The following is a 12,885-nucleotide window of genomic DNA, read 5'->3' on the forward strand; positions in this document are numbered from 1 at the left end:
CAGCATTTCTTTATTTTTTTTCTTTCCCTCCTTAAATGGTATTGTTGCATTTTCTACCCTCAAATCTGCAAATCAGAATCAAACAAAATTTGAAATATGATAACCAGAGCTTCCATTAATTCAACAACCACTACTCACAAAACTCATTTTTCTTAGATGTTTCTCAAAACTCATTCAAAGATATTTTTCAGTATTATAATAACTTCCCCAGTGAACCAGGTAACTTAAAAGGAAGGCCAGGAAATTGGACCATGATCAGTTGAAAGAGTGTCAGGGAACCAGAGTGACAGTAAATTAAATGGGGCCTTGGCAGTGGGATGGTGGATTGGTCCCAGACCCAGCAAGCCAGAAGAGAAGCTCTGGCAAATTAGAGGGAACTTTGGGAACTGGGACCCCAGTGAGTTGACTGGGAGAATAGGAATCAGGAGATTGGAAGGAAGCGCAGAGAACATTACCTGGTGAGCCAAATGCTAAACCATTAAGATTTCCAAATGGTTGGATATCAGTGTATTAGTGTTTCACTGTCAGTGCATATGACAGGTCAAGACTGCAGCAATGTGAAGGAGAGGTGGAGTCTACTTGGTTACATTTAAGCTAATAAAACAATGTGCATTGGGAACAGGATTCCACTGTATAGGTAGAATTGCTAATTTTGTTGCAACCTGCCAGATAGACCAAGCTGCCAAAGTGATAGATTGATAACATGTGCCGAGTGTTAGGCCAGCTCCATCATCTCTGCCATTGGTTTCAGCACATCTCATGGCCAAGAATGAAAACAGCTGAAGGTGTCAACAGAAGTAAAATTGAACTTGCCGATCACTGAAGCAAAATGTGGACATCCGCACTGAAACAATAATATTAATCCAGCTTCAATACCAATGGCTATCCATAGGATTTTTTTGTTCTCATTATTTGCCTTATGTTATGACTAATTATGCTTTGGCTTTGGATAAGATGATAATGAGGAAGAAATTGCAAATTGATTGCAGTTTAAACACTTTGGGGACTGCTGGAACATCAGAAGATATCAAGTTGGTGGAAAACTAAACAGATATCTTTTGATTTATTATTACCATTATATTATGGGTACATGTTTAATATATTTAATTTTATTTTATTAGCATAACATTTCTTTGAGGTTTCAACAATACATCTGATTTGAACATGAGAGATTTAGAAGTAGTAGGAGTAGTTTGGGTTGGCAATCTCAATAAAGCAGCTCAATCAACATTCTTCAGATTTATTTTTATTTCCAAGATGTCAAGCAGAGAGCTGAATCAATTTGGCTTGATATTCAATGTGAACACACGTGGGTTTGCTGGATTTTTTAAGGTTCTTGGCTATTCCATGTACTCCTGAAATTAATGGCCCAATTGGTCACTGCATTATTCCATGAGACTTTTGTATTTACCGATCAGTGGTTGGAACGTCATAGTCAATAGGGTGAAGAGTCACTCAGTGTCCCTGCGCTGTTCAATGGCTCCCCACCTGGGAATATTACATAAAACAAACTATAAAAAAAAGATGCAGATACACTGGGGAAGTTCCAAAATGATACATGAATTGAACAGGTCTGGGCTATTCTTTAGACAGAAAGATTTTAGAACGAAACAAAGGGATTGATGGGGTGGACATTGTTCATCATGCGGAGAGCAGAACCAGAGGCAATTAACAAAAGAAAATCATTTATGAATTAAAGAGGAACGCATTTATGAATCCAGTTGAAATTTCATGAGAGTGATTGCAATGTGGAATATGCTGTCACAACTATTATATCAGGTGAACAGTATTGATACATTTAAGGGGAATGTTGGTGATTCTTAAGGATAAAGGTTTGAAAGAATATATTAATATCAACATTTTTAAAAAGAGTATTGGGAGATCCATGTGAATCATAAACATGAGATGAAGCTGTTGGGCTGAATGGGGTTGCTTTTATTCTGGAAATACCATATTCTTGGATGCTTATCAGGTGGGCATAAGTCAGGATTTAGCTGTAATAACCTCAGCACAAAACCAAGAATTTCCAGTCTAAATGATTTAAAACTGCAACAGATTCTGGTTTTAGGCACTTACCATTTGAGAGAATTAATATGTTTCACTTGCCATGTGCCATCTTTTAATCATCATCTATTTCAGAGAGTTTTGGCATTCTCTTGAGCTCAGCAGCCAGAGGTTTGTGACTCATATCACAGCCTCTGATACAAGTAACAAAATAAGGTAAAGAAAAACAAAATGCACCCTCTTTAGAAGTAAACCTTGCTGTTGGATCAAATGCAAAACCCAATTCAGCATTTTTGGCAGGGTTTAGATTTGACCCAAAGGAGTTAGAAGAAAGAAAATCTCCATTAGAAAGAGGAAAAATATACCCAATGTTGGAAAAACTGTTAGGAAAATTTATTTTCAGTCACTCTCAGCAAAGATCACCAGCAGCCATTTTACTCTTGTGAAATCAAGTGTGCAAAGGTAAATAGCAAAGACAGCCAATACACTCTGTAATGATAGGGTGCTGGTGATCCTCCTGGCCACTAGAGGGAGTTGTAGACTATTTTGTGGCAGCTTGGGTTGGATTCAAGATGGTTGCCTCCTCACAGTCTTGAGTCTATAGCTAATAAAGTAGATTGCTTTTAAAAGAACCTGAGTTTCTTTATTACAATAAAAGAAACAACACATGGTGCCAGGTGTGTGCAATGTGCACAGGAGTGGAAGAAGCACCAGTGGTGTGCAGAGTGACTATCAGTCAATATCAGCAAAGAAACAGAGAGTGTAAAAATCCTGATGCTGTAAATTGGACTGGAAATGTTGACCATGAGTGGAGGCTGTTCAAACAAAGATTAATGCAGTACCTGTAAGTCATTGGACTCGATAGCAAACCTGATGCAAGGAAGATTGCACTGCTACTTACCATAGTGGGACCTCAAGCACTAGAGGTTTTCAATATACCTGTTTTTGCCAAGGTAGAAGACAAGGGAAAGTTTGACAAGGTTATCAAGATGTTTGATGAATACTGTCACCAAAGTAAAAGAAAACATTCGAGAGGTATGTGTTTTGTTCATGCACACAGCTGCAGGGAGAGACCTTTGATACTTTTTTTTAATAGATTTGAAATTAAAAGAAAGAACGTGCTATTTTGGATTGCTGCAAGATTCAATGATTTGTGATAAAATTGTGTTTGGGATTATTGAGAAGAAGGTGAGAGAAAGGCAGCTATGAGAGACAAAGCTTACCTTAGCTGGAGCTGTAAAGATCTGCCACATCAGTGAATTAGATCTGCAGCATGCAAAAAAGTTTGATGAGAGGGCAAAAGCTAGTGAAAACAAAGGTGTAGACGTAGCCACAGTGTGAGTTCACATGCATAAGCAAAAAAATGAGATATAGGAAACAACAAAAAGACAGATTCAGTTGTAAACTGTGTGGCCCTCAACATGCTCCAAAACAATGCCCAGCCTATGCAAAACTCAACATGCACCAACATGTCCTCAACATGCTCCAAAACAATACCCAGCCTATGCAAAACTCAACATGCACCAACATGCACTCAACATGCTCCAAAACAATGCCCAGCCTGTGGAAAAGTCTGTAATAAATGCAAAGGGCAGAATAACTATGCAAAGCAATGTTTTACCAAAGGGAAACAAAACAGAAGTGAAAGATTACACACTGTGCACACTATAGAAGAAATCGCTCTCATTGGCATAGTAGTGCAGGAAGATTATAAACCAACAGCCAGTGAACAGTCAAGCATGAACAGGGTCGAGCAGGACAAGTGGACTGTGTCATTACATACAAATGGAACAAATATTCATTTCAAGCTGGACACAGGGGCAAATTTGATCTGTGAATATGCCATACATCCATGCAAATCCTGTACAGCTCAAAGCCTACAATGGACGGAGCATTGACACAAAAACTACACGTAAACTCAAAGAGCACCACCTCAGGCTCACAGTAGTCCCAGATGGACATGAATCACTGCTGGGTGACAAAACTTCTGAAAACTTAAGCCTAGTCAAGAGGGTGCACACACCAGGGAAACCTACTGTGTTAGCTGATGTGTTATCCAGGGCAATGATGCACAGTGAAACACACAGTGAGAGTTCCACAGAGACAAATGTAAATCTCCACATGAACCTGATCAATGCATCTCTTCCCATATCCGACATGAAATCTAAGCAGATCACAGCTGAAACAGAAAAGGACACAGTTCTACAGAAGGTCATTAAGAATCTGAATGAAGGATGGCCAAGAGATGAATATCAGCCATACTGCAACATCAAATCTGAGCTGAGTTGAGTGTTGTCAAAGGGCTTCTTCTCAGACAGAGCAGAATTGTCATTCCTCAATCACTGTGAAAAGAGATGTTGAAAATGATGCATGAAGGGCATCTTGGAATTGAAAAATAAACTGCAGTTTATTGGCCAGGGATAAATGCTGACATTGACAGGATGGTTTCTTGTTGAAACATCACATTAAGTAGGCAAAATAACCCATGATAATAATTAATGTACCAGCAGAACCATGGCAGAAAGTTGGGACTGATCTGTTCCACATGGATGGAAAAAATTACTTGCTGGCTATTGATTATCAAACTATCTGGAGATTGCACTATTTCCTAATACATCTGCTGCTTGTGTGATCAAATATATGAAATTGATCTTTGCAAGACATGGAATTCCTCAAATTATCAAAATGACAATAGACCATGGTATAGTTTTAGAGAATTCCAGAAATTTGCAAGAGTAGGATTTTCAACATGTGATGTCAAGTCCTCTGCATTCACAGTCAAATGGTAAAGCAGAGAAAGAAGTTCACATGGTTAAACAGTTGCTCAAGAAAGCACAAGACAGTGGCTCAGATCCGTATCTAGCTCTATTGAGTTACAGAGCTTCGCCACTTGAACATGGCATGTCACCCACTGATAGGACATAGACTACACAAAACACTTCCCTACTCTTCAGACCCAAACAAGAGCAGAGATGTCAAAGATGTCGAACGGAATCAAAAGCATCTGCAATGGAGACAAGTCAGGAAGAAGCTTAGAGCCACTGGCACAACATGACACAGTGAGGCTCAGAGATTCCAATACTTGGGACAAAAAGGCCTCTGTTCTGGAGGTAGTAAATCCAAGATCCTACATGGTCAGAACAAGGGATAGTCAAATACTGAGAAGGAATTGAAAGAGCCTGCTGAAAATGCAAGAGACACTGCAGGAACAGACAAATACAGAAGATCCAGCCTGCACAACAACAGAGGAAACCAGTGGACCAGTGGACCAGTGGTGCTGACACAAGCACTTATGTTAAAAAGATCCACACATGTTATCAAAACACTTGACTGGTTGAATCTCTAAAAGAAAAAGAATGAAACACTTAAAAAATTTGTGCTGCTGATGTTGTGTTTATGTTTGTGTTGAACTTTAATTTGAAATGAATACTGTATTAGTATGTCATGTAAGATTAAACATCTCAAGGAAATTAGATGTAATGATAGAGTGCTAGTGATCCTCCTGACCACTAGAGGGAGTTGGAGACTAGTTTGTGGCAGCTTGAGTTGGATTCAAGATACATGCCTCCATGTGGTCTTGAGTCTATAGTTAAAAAAGTATATTTGTTTTAAAAGAACCCAAGTTTATTTATTACAATAAGAGAAACATCACACACTCAATCACATTTGGCACCTGTGATCAAAGATGAATTTCTCCTAATACTGCTAAAACATAAACTTGTATTTGAGCAGCACCTTTTTACAGCCTCAGATCATTTCCAAACTTTTCTACAGTTCAATAAAATATTTTTTGAAATTCTGTTGTTGTTGCGACCAGTTTGCACAAAGTTACTTCCTGCAATAAAAATATGACAATGAATTGGTTTTATTTATTGATTGAAGAAGAAATATTGGTTATATATCACCTGTATTTTCTCAATTACCAGGCAAAATGTTGTATCCACCTGAGAAAGTAGATTGGATCAATGCTTAACATCTTATCTGAAAGGTAGTGCTTTTGTCAGAACAGCATGTCTTGAATATGTGTATACATAAGTACCAAATTCTTACTTGCTCCAGTCACAGCTACAATAGTATGAGTTAAATTATCGCAATATGCTGATGGAGGGGAGAGACACGAATGAAACTGAGGAATTTTTTCACATTGCAGCTATACAAGGAAAAATGTTTCCCTGGTAATTCCCAAGGGCAGCTGTTCCTGGGATAACATATACCCAAGAGAAAATTGTTTCAGGGTCACAAGGTGGTGCCCACCTGGGGATGCCCAGTTGGTATTCCAACATGATGCAAATTGAAGCAGAAGTAATCATTATTGTGTTTTGCTCAGAAAAATAATAGATTTAATCGCATAATTTGGAAAAAAAATAACATTACAAAGTTCAATTTCTTAGTACAGCGGTCATAAATAATCATAGCTATTTCATATATAATCAAAAATAAGGAAATCATAATTCAAAATAGAAACAGAGTTCTGATGATGGATTCTGTGTAAAATATTGAAAAGCAACTGTGTGTATCCAAAAGATGTTACGATAGATTTAATCACAGATTCTGCACAAGTGGACAGAGGTCAAAGTTGCAAGAAATGTACAACAGGTCAGTTAACATCCAAAAATGAAGGATAAATAATATAAGGGCCTTCATCTATGTTCTGGCATAGTAATTAATGAACAATTAAAAGTTGGTTTAAAACTTAAAAGACTCAACAAATTTTCAAAGTTATCTGATTTGATTTAAGTTGAAAGCAGTGCCATCAAGACACAATGGCCATCGGTGCCTGTGGTTCTCATGGAAACACAATGATTAATTTAGGGTCTGTATAACCTAAAGGGTGCCAAAAATAGCAAAGTTTAGATTGTGTCCCCATTGGAGGACAAATTCAGTCTAGTATTGACTGGCCAGACAACTAAATTCCCATGATCAGCAAAGTTAAAGAAGGGGTCATCATTAATAATTAGGGCAATGAAATTGAAGTCTGAAAGTGTAAATTTGAAATACTTAGTTGGAAAAATGAAAAGACAAACTACCAGCACAGACAGGCCTGGGTGAGATTGGTTGAAGACATTCAATGTGATGAAGGTTGAGACAGAATAAATAAAGATAAACTTTCAGGCATTGTATTGACGGGCTCTGTGGCCTCTTTCTTTGATGCGATTGTCTTTTGTTTATGAAATGCTGAAGGATTGGTCACAAGAAGAGACATGCTTTAGGACATTTGGCAAAATGACAATTGATAGGGGCAAAATGAAAAAGAAAATCACCTGAAAGGTCACAGATTCAATAACACCCATCAAAAAGGAACTGCATAAATACTTGAAAGAGAAAAGAAAAATGCAAGGACGTGGCCAGGGAAATGGTACTAATGGAAAGTGGAAGCTCAGAGTTGACGTGTCTCATGCTATACTTTCCAACAATGCTGAAAATCATCACCAATCATGTTATTTTCTAACAGAACTGTCTAGCTCCAGGTTTCATTAGAGTTTTAGTTCAAGATTGATGGAAACAGAATGAAATTATCTGAATGCTGCACTCATTATTATGACAAAGAAAGATAGATTTGATTGTTAGAGGCTAAGTAGCTCAAGATATTATTACTCAGGCTGGCACTGTAGTCGCAGTTAACCACAGCTGTTTCATCATAACACATGGCCAGGAGTGAGCTGGCAACTTGTCAATTATACATTGCTTAGTTGAAAAAACAGCTCATAATAACCTGCAGCAAAACTTGGAGAATATATAGGCTAAGTTTGAGAAATAGTGATCAGCATTCACTCCAGGCATGACCCTCTCCAATAAGAGGCCACACATACGCTCCAGTCCTGGACTCTCAGTCGCATTATCATTGTGTAATTTCCCAACCTCAGCAGCTCTCAATCACCATCAATTAGTTGTTCTGCTGAGGACAGGAGGAGGTCACAGGCTGACCTCTTCCAAGATGAACTTCTCAGAGGCCCTCCATCTTTTGCACGCCCTTATAGACTCAGCATCACCCAGCACAAATCAAGTCAGTTCAACTTCCTCATCAGTCTGCATGCTTATCTGTTTCACTCCACAGTACTGCAGCAGTTGAAGGTTCCTTGGCAAAATTCTCTCACCCTGCAACTCTCACCAACAAGAAAGATGGAAAAAAAAAGACGAATTCTCCTAAAGAACACGCTTGAGATATTAAAGCATTCCTAGCTGCAACATAAGCAAATTTTGACACTGAGCACATATCTTGTTTGTTCAGAAATACTTTTTCCACATTTCTTTAAAAGAGGGGGAGAAAAGTAGAGAGGAATTCCAAAAGCTAAAGGCCTAGAGGCTAGTGATGGAGTGATTAAGATCAGGGGTGTGTATAATGTTATAATTGGAGGAGGACAGAGATGGTGGAGAAGTGTAGAGAGGAAGACATTAGAGCAGTGGTTCCCAACCTTTTTCTTCCAACTCACATACCACTTTAAGTATTCTCTGTGTCATTGGTGCTCTGTGATGAGTAAGGGATTGCTTAAGGTGGTATGTGAGTGGGAAGGGAAGGTTGAGAACCACTGCTCTAGACCCAATTGTTATCAAAATATTGTGCTTGAGAAAAATTGTCATTGGCCCATTTCCTTTGGAGTTATGAAACTGTGCACATAACAAGTCAATTAGGCATGATTACAACAGTGGTTTTCAAATTTTTTTCTTTCCACCCACATTTCACCTTAAGCAATTCCTCACTAATCACAAAGCACCTATGGCATAGGGAATACTTAAAGTGGTATGTGAGTTGGAAGAAAAAGGTTGGGAACCACTGCATTAGAGAATAAGGAAGCGAGGAGTTCATGAGGGAATGTGAAAACAGGAGGGTTTTAAGATTAAGGTGTTGCCTAACTGGGAGCCAAACTGTTAGTAAGGATGACATGATGAGTGATCACTACCTGCCACAAGTTGAAATAAGGACAGCAGAGGTTTAGAAGGCAAGCTGTAGAAGATACTTCCACCTACTAACTTCTTGAGATTCAGAAAATCATCCAGATTTAGGCGTATATTGCTGTTCATTCACAAATGTCAGATCAAATTCCATAACACCTTATCCAATAACACTGTGGAGTACCTTCACTACTTGGAATGTAGTAGTTCAAGTGATGGTCAATCATCATATTTTCAAGAGAAATAAGTGCTCACTTTGTCTGTATCCTTACAAAGAACTTTGAAGAAAAAAAGAACAGGTAGTAGAATAGCTCATGAGCCTTATTTAATAATCTAGAGATACATATTAATATTTCAATTTAGATATGATGTAGTGACCCTAGATTTGGGTTCCACAACTGAGTGAAATCTAATTCTTAATGATGTGTGGGTGTTCAATTCTTTGCTGCCTTTCCAAATGTTAATTCACTTTCTAAGCGTCTCACCACTTAATGAAAGCACTACTGAATCTATTGATTCATATCTAAATAAAAACCTGGAACATTAACCTTAATGTGATTTTGAATGCAATAGTTTATAGCAAAGAAAATTTGTGTGTGCACCCACGAACTTTTTGTGAAATATTCTGAAGACAGCATAATAAGTTTTTAATTGATTAAATGAAATTCAGATTCCACTTGCCATTTAATTCTGCTTTGGCCACCTCATCTAGAACCTCCTTTGTACAGTTTAAATTAGCAGAGGTTTCTTCCTGCTGCTTCTGAAATTATTACTACTCTAAAATCCGGTGCTCATTTTAATTAACTTCTGCAGATGTTAACTAAAGTCATTTCACAGGTTGTTCTCACCAAGTGTGTTTCCAGATGCATAGACAATAAAATTCATGCTTTACAGACATTTTCTGCTCAAACCTTTGCACGTGTGTTACCTTTAAATTAGGCCAAATAGTCTTGCCTGAAAAGCTGATGCAAGAATTAATTTCAAGCATAGTTTTGAAAATAATTGACGCATTCTTATTCTGAAATAATAAAAGTGCATCTGCACAAACTAGGCTTCTTTATGAATAGAAATCAATTTAAAAAATAAACAATTGCAACTGCTCACTATTAATTCTTCACAAAGCAATTGTACTAGAATTTTGTTTCCAAGCTCTGTGAGCCACTGATTGTAAAATGTTTCAAGGAATAAATGTAACCACAAAATGTTATGAAAAAAATTCTGCTGCCTGTGTCCTAACTTACATCAGCTCAACTATCTGTCAATTGACCAGCACCTCCATTCTAAAATCCTCGTGCCCATTTTTCTTCCCCTGCATTGTCTTGCACCTTCCCTATTTTTTATAATCAATTGCAGTTCTGAATACTCTGCATTCACCATGTTTCTCCAATTCATGCCTTCCGAGTGAATTCAATCACTACTCTATTTGCAACCAATGCTTCAACTCCCAAGGTCCTAATCCCTAAAACTCCATACCAAACTTCTCCAAACCTCTTCCTTTCTTTTCTCCTGAAGACTCACTTAAAACCTACTTTTAATCCTGATTGGCCCTGACATCCTCTTGTGACTCAGTTTGATAATTTTTCTGTGAAGTATCATGGATCAGTTCACCACATTGATGTACCATCAATAATCCACAAAAGACTTTTATTAGAACACTATCAACCATCCATCTCCTTAACTGATCAGAGCAAAAGTAAATGGGTGGCATGCAAGGGGCTATGGGTAGGATCAGTTTCAGGAGGTGTGTCCAGTCGGTAGCAGCCAATCACAGTTTAACAGTAGTTTACCACACACATTAAATGTTCCAGAGATTGGGATGACTTTGAAGATATGGATGAAGGTTTCAACAACGGATGACCTGGTTGAATAGGATACTGCAGGAGAAGTAAAAATAAACAATATTAGTATAAGGCATGGATGTGCAGTCTGATGATTGGGTGATATAAAAAAAAATACAGTCAGTGCCCAGAGTGCTTCAGAGCCAATGAAGGACCTTTCAAATGCCACCACTATCAATATGTATATGAATATTGCAATTGTTTAAACAGTCTATGCTGGTCCACGCTATTGGTGACAGATGAACTGATGTATTACTTCCAGGTAAGTGATTTTAACATTTTTTGAGAGAAATTTAGCTAACAAAAAAATGGTGATCTTGAAGCAAACTTACATGTCAAGGGATCTGAATTAGCCCTCCAGTGACATAAGAATATGCCAAACTGAAAAGCTAACAAAAATTGACCAGGAACCACCATAACTTGTTGAGAGTTCAAATATAGTCTGGAATAAAAATTTGGTAGTGTAGCCAGCTTTACTCAATTGCATAAAAAGCTTAAAGGACTTTCAGGTTTATTTTCCAGATTTATCTTCCACTCCTGCATTCGAAACATAGCTCTAATATTATCTTTCATTTATATAGCACAATTAATATCACAAAATGTCACAAGTTACTTCAAAGGTGTTATAGTTTGGCATTGATCCACTTAAGAACATTACAGTGCTTCACAAGCTTGATCAAAGCAATGGGATTTTATGCTGCTTCTTAAAGAAGGAGAGATGTAGCCAATTTTAAGGATGAAATTCCAGTGCTTATGTCTCTCAGCTGAAGATACAACTATTTGAAGTGCTACTTCTGGCCTCTGCACTAACCCAACAAGTCCCTCACCTCCCTCCATCCCACCTCACACTGTTGTTCCTGACTTCTTTTCACTTAGGTGTTTCTGATATTGCTTTCCCTAATTCAGCAAAAGGGTCTTAACACTTCCCTAAAACTCTGCTCCCACTTTTCTCCCGAAAGGCACTGGACCAGATAGGTTTCCTTTCTGGTTTCTGCCCATTTTAGCAGAAGTGCTTATAGTGGTGATGCCCTGGACGAGACTAAGAAATGACGGGAATAATATTTTCAACAAGAATTTTCTGATGCTGCCTGGGATTCTATTTTGAAATTGGTTAATTAATCTTCTTTATGCACCCGACATTCATTATTGCAATTTAAAGTAGTACATCAAGTTAACTTTTCCAAAGTTCAATTGGCTAAATTTTATTCTAATTTCTTGTCAAGTGTAATGATGTAAGAATGAAGAAGGTACATTGTTTCATATTTTTTATCATATTCCTTGCTTTCCAGTTATTGGGAAAGTATCTTCCGTACCTTGTCTTTAGTTCTTAATGTTAATTTGGCTCCTAATCTTTTTCTTGCACTATTTGAAGTCAGTCCCCTGAATTAAATTTGTCTGGGCTACAATCCTATGTAGATGCCTTTGTTCTCCTTATTGCAATAAGAGCTATACTTATGAGATGGAAGGATGCTGTCCCTCCAACACATACTCAATGGTTATCTGATGTGATGGCACACTTGACCCTGGAAAAAAAAGTAGATGTATAACTAATGTAATGAAATTTAACATTTTAAATTTATGGGGCCATTTCCTTGATTATTTTCATAATTTATAAAATTATTGGATCCTATTTTACAGTTTGTTTGTCCTTTCTTTCATACACTAATAAAATATTTATGTTTAATCATAACTTCATAAGGGAGGGGTCAGATCATTAGAATAGTTTTTGCTTTATATACATTTTGGGTTTTTTGCCTCTTTCATAGGTAGCTTACAGTTATTTGTTAATATACATTTTACTTTGTTAGATATATATTCTTATTATTACATTTATATATTCTTCTTTGGCTTAGGTTCGCGGACGAAGATTTATGGAGGGGTAATGTCCACGACAGCTGCAGGCTCGTTTGTGGCTGACAAGTCCAATGCAGGACAGGCAGACACGGTTGCAGCGGTTGCAGGGGAAAATTGGTTGGTTGGGGTTGGGTGTTGGGTTTTTCCTCCTTTGTCTTTTGTCAGTGAGGTGGGCTCTGCGGTCTTCTTCAAAGGAGGTTGCTGCCCGCCGAACTGTGAGGTGCCAAGATGCACGGTTTGAGGCGATATCAGCCCACTGGCGGTGGTCAATGTGGCAGGCACCAAGAGATTTCTTTAG

The 12,885-nt window shown here is 37.9% G+C and overlaps 1 protein-coding gene and 1 long non-coding RNA gene across 12 annotated transcripts in view; one reads left to right on the forward strand and one right to left on the reverse strand.

The window, feature by feature from the left end:
• Positions 1-12,885, forward strand: part of LOC138749384 (cadherin-20-like) — a 262,479-nt gene that overhangs the window by 114,323 nt on the left and 135,271 nt on the right. The gene's annotated exons all lie outside the window — the stretch shown is intronic.
• LOC138749406 (uncharacterized) overlaps positions 1-12,885 on the reverse strand; it is a 137,184-nt gene that overhangs the window by 68,042 nt on the left and 56,257 nt on the right. For 3 of the 5 annotated variants that reach the window (XR_011348614.1, XR_011348612.1, XR_011348615.1), the window contains exon 3: positions 1,412-1,488. The exons of 1 other annotated variant lie outside the window; for it this stretch is intronic. This is a non-coding gene — a long non-coding RNA (uncharacterized lncRNA). Of the gene's footprint in view, positions 1-1,411; positions 1,489-10,320; positions 10,770-12,885 lie in introns of those variants that run through there. One more of the 5 variants, XR_011348617.1, reaches the window with a different exon arrangement.

This window comes from Narcine bancroftii, chromosome 1 (genome assembly GCF_036971445.1).
Source record: "Narcine bancroftii isolate sNarBan1 chromosome 1, sNarBan1.hap1, whole genome shotgun sequence".
NCBI lineage: Eukaryota > Metazoa > Chordata > Chondrichthyes > Torpediniformes > Narcinidae > Narcine > Narcine bancroftii.